General features: G+C 53.9%; 3 non-coding genes across 3 annotated transcripts in view; all 3 read left to right on the plus strand.

Annotated features, from left to right (window-relative positions):
* Positions 1–3,429: 3,429 nt before the first annotated feature.
* On the plus strand, positions 3,430–5,327 carry LOC126328945 (small subunit ribosomal RNA). Its single transcript, XR_007562052.1, has one exon. It is a non-coding gene; the product is annotated as a small subunit ribosomal RNA (ribosomal RNA).
* Positions 5,328–5,698: 371 nt separating this feature from the next.
* LOC126328940 (5.8S ribosomal RNA) lies at positions 5,699–5,853 on the plus strand. The gene has a single exon (XR_007562047.1). It is a non-coding gene; the product is annotated as a 5.8S ribosomal RNA (ribosomal RNA).
* Positions 5,854–6,041: 188 nt separating this feature from the next.
* Positions 6,042–7,500, plus strand: part of LOC126328942 (large subunit ribosomal RNA) — a 4,222-nt gene continuing 2,763 nt past the window's right edge. Inside the window, exon 1 of the ribosomal RNA XR_007562049.1 lies at positions 6,042–7,500. This exon is cut by the window's right edge and continues 2,763 nt beyond it. This is a non-coding gene — a ribosomal RNA (large subunit ribosomal RNA).

Genomic DNA, 7,500 nt, shown 5'->3' on the forward strand with positions numbered 1-7,500 from the left:
ACATTATCCCTTAACCTAACTGTGGTTGTACCACATTATCCCTTAACCTAACTGTGGTTGTACCACATTATCCCTTAACCTAACTGTGGTTGTACCACATTATCCCTTAACCTAACTCAAGTTGTCCCTTAACCTAACTCAAGTTGTCCCTTAACCTAACTCAAGTTGTCCCTTAACCTAACTCAAGTTGTCCCTTAACCTAACTCAAGTTGTCCCTTAACCTAACTCAAGTTGTCCCTTAACCTAACTCAAGTTGTCCCTTAACCTAACTCAAGTTGTCCCTTAACCTAACTCAAGTTGTCCCTTAACCTAACTCAAGTTGTCCCTTAACCTAACTCAAGTTGTCCCTTAACCTAACTCAAGTTGTCCCTTAACCTAACTCAAGTTGTCCCTTAACCTAACTCAAGTTGTCCCTTAACCTAACTCAAGTTGTCCCTTAACCTAACTCAAGTTGTCCCTTAACCTAACTCAAGTTGTCCCTTAACCTAACTCAAGTTGTCCCTTAACCTAACTCAAGTTGTCCCTTAACCTAACTCAAGTTGTCCCTTAACCTAACTCAAGTTGTCCCTTAACCTAACTCAAGTTGTCCCTTAACCTAACCCACGTTGTCCCTTAACCTAACCCACGTTGTCCCTTAACCTAACCCACGTTGTCCCTTAACCTAACCCACGTTGTCCCTTAACCTAACCCACGTTGTCCCTTAACCTAACCCACGTTGTCCCTTAACCTAACCCACGTTGTCCCTTAACCTAACCCACGTTGTCCCTTAACCTAACCCACGTTGTCCCTTAACCTAACCCACGTTGTCCCTTAACCTAACCCACGTTGTCCCTTAACCTAACCCACGTTGTCCCTTAACCTAACCCACGTTGTCCCTTAACCTAACCCACGTTGTCCCTTAACCTAACCCACGTTGTCCCTTAACCTAACCCACGTTGTCCCTTAACCTAACCCACGTTGTCCCTTAACCTAACCCACGTTGTCCCTTAACCTAACCCACGTTGTCCCTTAACCTAACCCACGTTGTCCCTTAACCTAACCCACGTTGTCCCTTAACCTAACCCACGTTGTCCCTTAACCTAACCCACGTTGTCCCTTAACCTAACCCACGTTGTCCCTTAACCTAACCCACGTTGTCCCTTAACCTAACCCACGTTGTCCCTTAACCTAACCCACGTTGTCCCTTAACCTAACCCACGTTGTCCCTTAACCTAACCCACGTTGTCCCTTAACCTAACCCACGTTGTCCCTTAACCTAACCCACGTTGTCCCTTAACCTAACCCACGTTGTCCCTTAACCTAACCCACGTTGTCCCTTAACCTAACCCACGTTGTCCCTTAACCTAACCCACGTTGTCCCTTAACCTAACCCACGTTGTCCCTTAACCTAACCCACGTTGTCCCTTAACCTAACCCACGTTGTCCCTTAACCTAACCCACGTTGTCCCTTAACCTAACCCACGTTGTCCCTTAACCTAACCCACGTTGTCCCTTAACCTAACCCACGTTGTCCCTTAACCTAACCCACGTTGTCCCTTAACCTAACCCACGTTGTCCCTTAACCTAACCCACGTTGTCCCTTAACCTAACCCACGTTGTCCCTTAACCTAACCCACGTTGTCCCTTTGCCTAACATAGTTCACTGCTCGGAATCTCTGGTGTCGTTGTTATCCTCATGTAGATGTCTTGCGAGTGTTGCTTACTTTCCACATATTCCCGCTATCCACTGTCAATTGTACTGCAATAGGACTATATCGCCCCCCCCCCTCCCTCTGTCCCCCTCTTTGTGTCTCTGTCCTCTCAAGCTGGTCGGTCTGGCGTTTGAGTGTTAAATGAGCCTCGCAGCTGTTCAGTTGCATTCAGATGTCGACGCCCTCAGTGTACGTCGTGGTATGGTCTGTGTCCATTGTCCGCTGATGTCGTACGCGTAACCCACACGCTGTACCGATCATCGGTCGTTACGTACAGAGTGAAGTAGTGTGATACGTGTGACCGTACGCTGGCTGTGCCCAACGGTGTCGAATCTCAATTTCCATATGATGTGCTCGATGCTACTTGTCTCGTCTCCCAATAACAGCTAGGTTGCACTGTGGTACGCCGTAGAGGCGTGTGGGAGGAACGTACGAACGCATTGTATGTCACCCTGGGTCGCTGGGGGTGGTGGTGCGGTGAGTCAGGTCAGGTCAGGTCAGCGTGAGCCGTCTGATGTAGTGACGCGTGTATTCCGACTTTGTCGTATTGCCTCACACAAAGTGCTACCCTGGTGGACCGCGTTCCATATCTGGGACATGCCGCAGATGCCGGTTGACAGTGGATCGCGGAAGGGACATCGCATACGTGCGCGGGCCACCTTCCACGTGTTCTCTTCTGCACATGTCGCAGTGTGTATGTGGTCTGATGTAGCGTGTCGTGACACATGACATCCTGGCATGCAAGAATTGTTGAATTCGCAAATGTAGGTGGACATCTACGTTTACTGCCCAAGATACGCAAATGAACTGGAAATCCGTTGTTGAGCGGTTGTTCACGCTGGAGGTGAATCTGTGATGGCGACGATCGGTACAGCTATTAACCGGTTGTTTCAGCGGTACCCGCCACATCCACACACGTGACTAGGCCCATGTGGGTATGAAGCGATACGCGGCGGTGGCTTGGTGGGACTGTTCCCGGCCGGTGAAGGGGGGCCGCCCGGCGTGTTGGCCGCGCGCTGCGTGGGCGCACGCGCAACAGGCGGCTGGTGGGGGGCGCCGAGTGGCAGGAGCGCCAGCCGACGGGCCCGGCAGGCGGCGCAGCTACGCTGCGGCGCACCCTGCACGCGGCGCCTGGCGGCCAAAGTTGGTTCAGCCGAGCCCGGTGCGAAGCGCGGTGGACATCTGCAGTGTGCTGGTCTGATTGAGGACTGTGTGCGTTACACTAGATCGCGTGTTCTGGTCTCCTCCGATACATTACAACACCCCTCCTGTTGTGGTTGCACCTATAATACAGCCATTTGTATCGCTGAGGCATGGAAGCCTTCCCAACAACGGCAAGGTCCATGGTTCATGGGGGGGACATTTTCTCAATCATTACTCATTAGTAGGACTTGTTAATTCATATACCATTGTCGTTTGCAGTTTTATCTTTCTGTAATTTTGTAGCTCCTTGGCTATTGGTGTTTTTCTTCATTAAATTATGTGAACACTGTGTTTATATTTGCATAGGCTTATTTCAAGATTCCCCTTGTCTCTTCATTACTGCAATCCAACTAGAAAAATTATGGGTAGGACGGCGCTGCGCGCCGCCGGGACCTGAGAGGGTTTCGAGGTGTATCGTGCAGGGGAGCTCGGCCTCCTCCTGTTTGCAGAATAATTGAGCGGACGCTTGCGTGTTCGCGCGGGCCCCCGGGACACACTCCCGGGCGGCCGGCTGCTCAGCTCTAGTTGACGCAGCTCCCTGGTTGATCCTGCCAGTAGTCATATGCTTGTCTCAAAGATTAAGCCATGGCATGTCTCAGTACAAGCCGCATTAAGGTGAAACCGCGAATGGCTCATTAAATCAGTTATGGTTCCTTAGATCGTACCCACGTTACTTGGATAACTGTGGTAATTCTAGAGCTAATACATGCAAACAGAGTCCCGACCAGAGATGGAAGGGGACGCTTTTATTAGATCAAAACCAATCGGATTGGCTTGTCTGGTCCGTTTGCCTTGGTGACTCTGAATAACTTTGGGCTGATCGCACGGTCCTCGTACCGGCGACGCATCTTTCAAATGTCTGCCTTATCAACTGTCGATGGTAGGTTCTGCGCCTACCATGGTTGTAACGGGTAACGGGGAATCAGGGTTTCGATTCCGGAGGAGGGAGCCTGAGAAACGGCTACCACATCCAAGGAAGGCAGCAGGCGCGCAAATTACCCACTCCCGGCACGGGGAGGTAGTGACGAAAAATAACGATACGGGACTCATCCGAGGCCCGTAATCGGAATGAGTACACTTTAAAATCCTTTAACGAGTAATCTATTGGGAGGGCAAGTCTGGTGCCAGCAGCCGCGGTAATTCCAGCTCCAATAGCGTATATTAAAGTTGTTGCGGTTAAAAAGCTCGTAGTTGGATTTGTGTCCCACGCTGTTGGTTCACCGCCCGTCGGTGTTTAACTGGCATGTATCGTGGGACGTCCTGCCGGTGGGGCGAGCCGAAGGGGTGCTTTCGCGTCCCGAGGCGGACCCCGTTTAAATCCTACCAGGGTGCTCTTTGTTGAGTGTCTCGGTGGGCGGCACGTTTACTTTGAACAAATTAGAGTGCTTAAAGCAGGCAAGCCCGCCTGAATACTGTGTGCATGGAATAATGGAATAGGACCTCGGTTCTATTTTGTTGGTTTTCGGAACCCGAGGTAATGATTAATAGGGACAGGCGGGGGCATTCGTATTGCGACGTTAGAGGTGAAATTCTTGGATCGTCGCAAGACGAACAGAAGCGAAAGCATTTGCCAAGTATGTTTTCATTAATCAAGAACGAAAGTTAGAGGTTCGAAGGCGATCAGATACCGCCCTAGTTCTAACCATAAACGATGCCAGCCAGCGATCCGCCGCAGTTCCTCCGATGACTCGGCGGGCAGCCTCCGGGAAACCAAAGCTTTTGGGTTCCGGGGGAAGTATGGTTGCAAAGCTGAAACTTAAAGGAATTGACGGAAGGGCACCACCAGGAGTGGAGCCTGCGGCTTAATTTGACTCAACACGGGAAACCTCACCAGGCCCGGACACCGGAAGGATTGACAGATTGATAGCTCTTTCTTGATTCGGTGGGTGGTGGTGCATGGCCGTTCTTAGTTGGTGGAGCGATTTGTCTGGTTAATTCCGATAACGAACGAGACTCTAGCCTGCTAACTAGTCGCGTGACATCCTTCGTGCTGTCAGCGATTACTTTTCTTCTTAGAGGGACAGGCGGCTTCTAGCCGCACGAGATTGAGCAATAACAGGTCTGTGATGCCCTTAGATGTTCTGGGCCGCACGCGCGCTACACTGAAGGAATCAGCGTGTCTTCCTAGGCCGAAAGGTCGGGGTAACCCGCTGAACCTCCTTCGTGCTAGGGATTGGGGCTTGCAATTGTTCCCCATGAACGAGGAATTCCCAGTAAGCGCGAGTCATAAGCTCGCGTTGATTACGTCCCTGCCCTTTGTACACACCGCCCGTCGCTACTACCGATTGAATGATTTAGTGAGGTCTTCGGACTGGTACGCGGCATCGACTCTGTCGTTGCCGATGCTACCGGAAAGATGACCAAACTTGATCATTTAGAGGAAGTAAAAGTCGTAACAAGGTTTCCGTAGGTGAACCTGCGGAAGGATCATTACCGACTAGACTGCATGTCTTTCGATGTGCGTGTCGTGTCGCGCAACACGCTACCTGTACGGCAGTGGCCGTGCGCCGCGTGCGGAACCACGCGTGCCTCTCAAAACTAGCGGAAGTGTTGTTGTTGTTGTTGTTGTGTGGTACGAGCGCTGAAGCTCTGGAGCGGCTGGCCTGCGGTACCTGGCGCCTGGCGCCGGTTTTGAATGACGTTCGCCCGAGTGCCTGTCCGCTCCGGTGTGGAGCCGTACGACGCCCATCGGCTGTGAGGCCGTTGGACACAAAAAAAATAGTGGAACAGGGGCCGTCAGACGCCTCAGTCCCGCAAATGCTACTGTCTTGAAAGAGACAGTGGGAGACTGAAAAGGAAAAGATCACCCAGGACGGTGGATCACTCGGCTCGTGGGTCGATGAAGAACGCAGCAAATTGCGCGTCGACATGTGAACTGCAGGACACATGAACATCGACGTTTCGAACGCACATTGCGGTCCATGGATTCCGTTCCCGGGCCACGTCTGGCTGAGGGTCGGCTACGTATACTGAAGCGCGCGGCGTTTGTCCCGCTTCGGAGACGTGGGAGTGTCGTGGTCGCCTGTGTGGCCGGCCGCGTCTCCTTAAACGTGCGATGCGCGCCCGTCGCCTGGCGGTTCGCATACCGGTACTTTCTCGGTAGCGTGCACAGCCGGCTGGCGGTGTGGCGTGCGACACCTCGTACAACGACCTCAGAGCAGGCGAGACTACCCGCTGAATTTAAGCATATTACTAAGCGGAGGAAAAGAAACTAACAAGGATTCCCCCAGTAGCGGCGAGCGAACAGGGAAGAGTCCAGCACCGAACCCCGCAGGCTGCCGCCTGTCGTGGCATGTGGTGTTTGGGAGGGTCCACTACCCCGACGCCTCGCGCCGAGCCCAAGTCCAACTTGAATGAGGCCACGGCCCGTAGAGGGTGCCAGGCCCGTAGCGGCCGGTGCGAGCGTCGGCGGGACCTCTCCTTCGAGTCGGGTTGCTTGAGAGTGCAGCTCCAAGTGGGTGGTAAACTCCATCTGAGACTAAATATGACCACGAGACCGATAGCGAACAAGTACCGTGAGGGAAAGTTGAAAAGAACTTTGAAGAGAGAGTTCAAAAGTACGTCAAACCGTTCTGGGGTAAACGTGAGAAGTCCGAAAGGTCGAACGGGTGAGATTCACGCCCATCCGGCCACTGGCCCCCGCCCTCGGCAGATGGGGCCGGCCGCCCGCGCGGAGCAATCCGCGGCGGGGTCGTGTCCGGTTGCCTTTCCACTCGCCGCGGGGTGGGGCCGTTCCGGTGTGCGGTGGGCCGCACTTCTCCCCTTGTAGGACGTCGCGACCCGCTGGGTGCCGGCCTACGGCCCGGGTGCGCAGCCTGTCCTTCCGCGGGCCTCGGTTCGCGTCTGTTGGGCAGAGCCCCGGTGTCCTGGCTGGCTGCTCGGCGGTATATCTGGAGGAGTCGATTCGCCCCTTTGGGCGCTCGGGCTCCCGGCAAGCGCGCGCGGTTCTTCCCGGATGACGGACCTACCTGGCCCGGCCCCGGACCCGCGCCGCTGTTGGCTCGGGATGCTCTCGGGCGGAATAATCGCTCCCGTCAGCGGCGCTTCAGCTTTGGACAATTTCACGACCCGTCTTGAAACACGGACCAAGGAGTCTAACATGTGCGCGAGTCATTGGGCTGTACGAAACCTAAAGGCGTAATGAAAGTGAAGGTCTCGCCTTGCGCGGGCCGAGGGAGGATGGGGCTTCCCCGCCCTTCACGGGGCGGCGGCCTCCGCACTCCCGGGGCGTCTCGTCCTCATTGCGAGGTGAGGCGCACCTAGAGCGTACACGTTGGGACCCGAAAGATGGTGAACTATGCCTGGCCAGGACGAAGTCAGGGGAAACCCTGATGGAGGTCCGTAGCGATTCTGACGTGCAAATCGATCGTCGGAGCTGGGTATAGGGGCGAAAGACTAATCGAACCATCTAGTAGCTGGTTCCCTCCGAAGTTTCCCTCAGGATAGCTGGTGCTCGTACGAGTCTCATCCGGTAAAGCGAATGATTAGAGGCCTTGGGGCCGAAACGACCTCAACCTATTCTCAAACTTTAAATGGGTGAGATCTCCGGCTTGCTTGATATGCTGAAGCCGCGAGCAAACGACTCGGATCGGAGTGCCAAGTGGGC

Source organism: Schistocerca gregaria, unplaced genomic scaffold (assembly GCF_023897955.1).
Source record: "Schistocerca gregaria isolate iqSchGreg1 unplaced genomic scaffold, iqSchGreg1.2 ptg001150l, whole genome shotgun sequence".
NCBI lineage: Eukaryota > Metazoa > Arthropoda > Insecta > Orthoptera > Acrididae > Schistocerca > Schistocerca gregaria.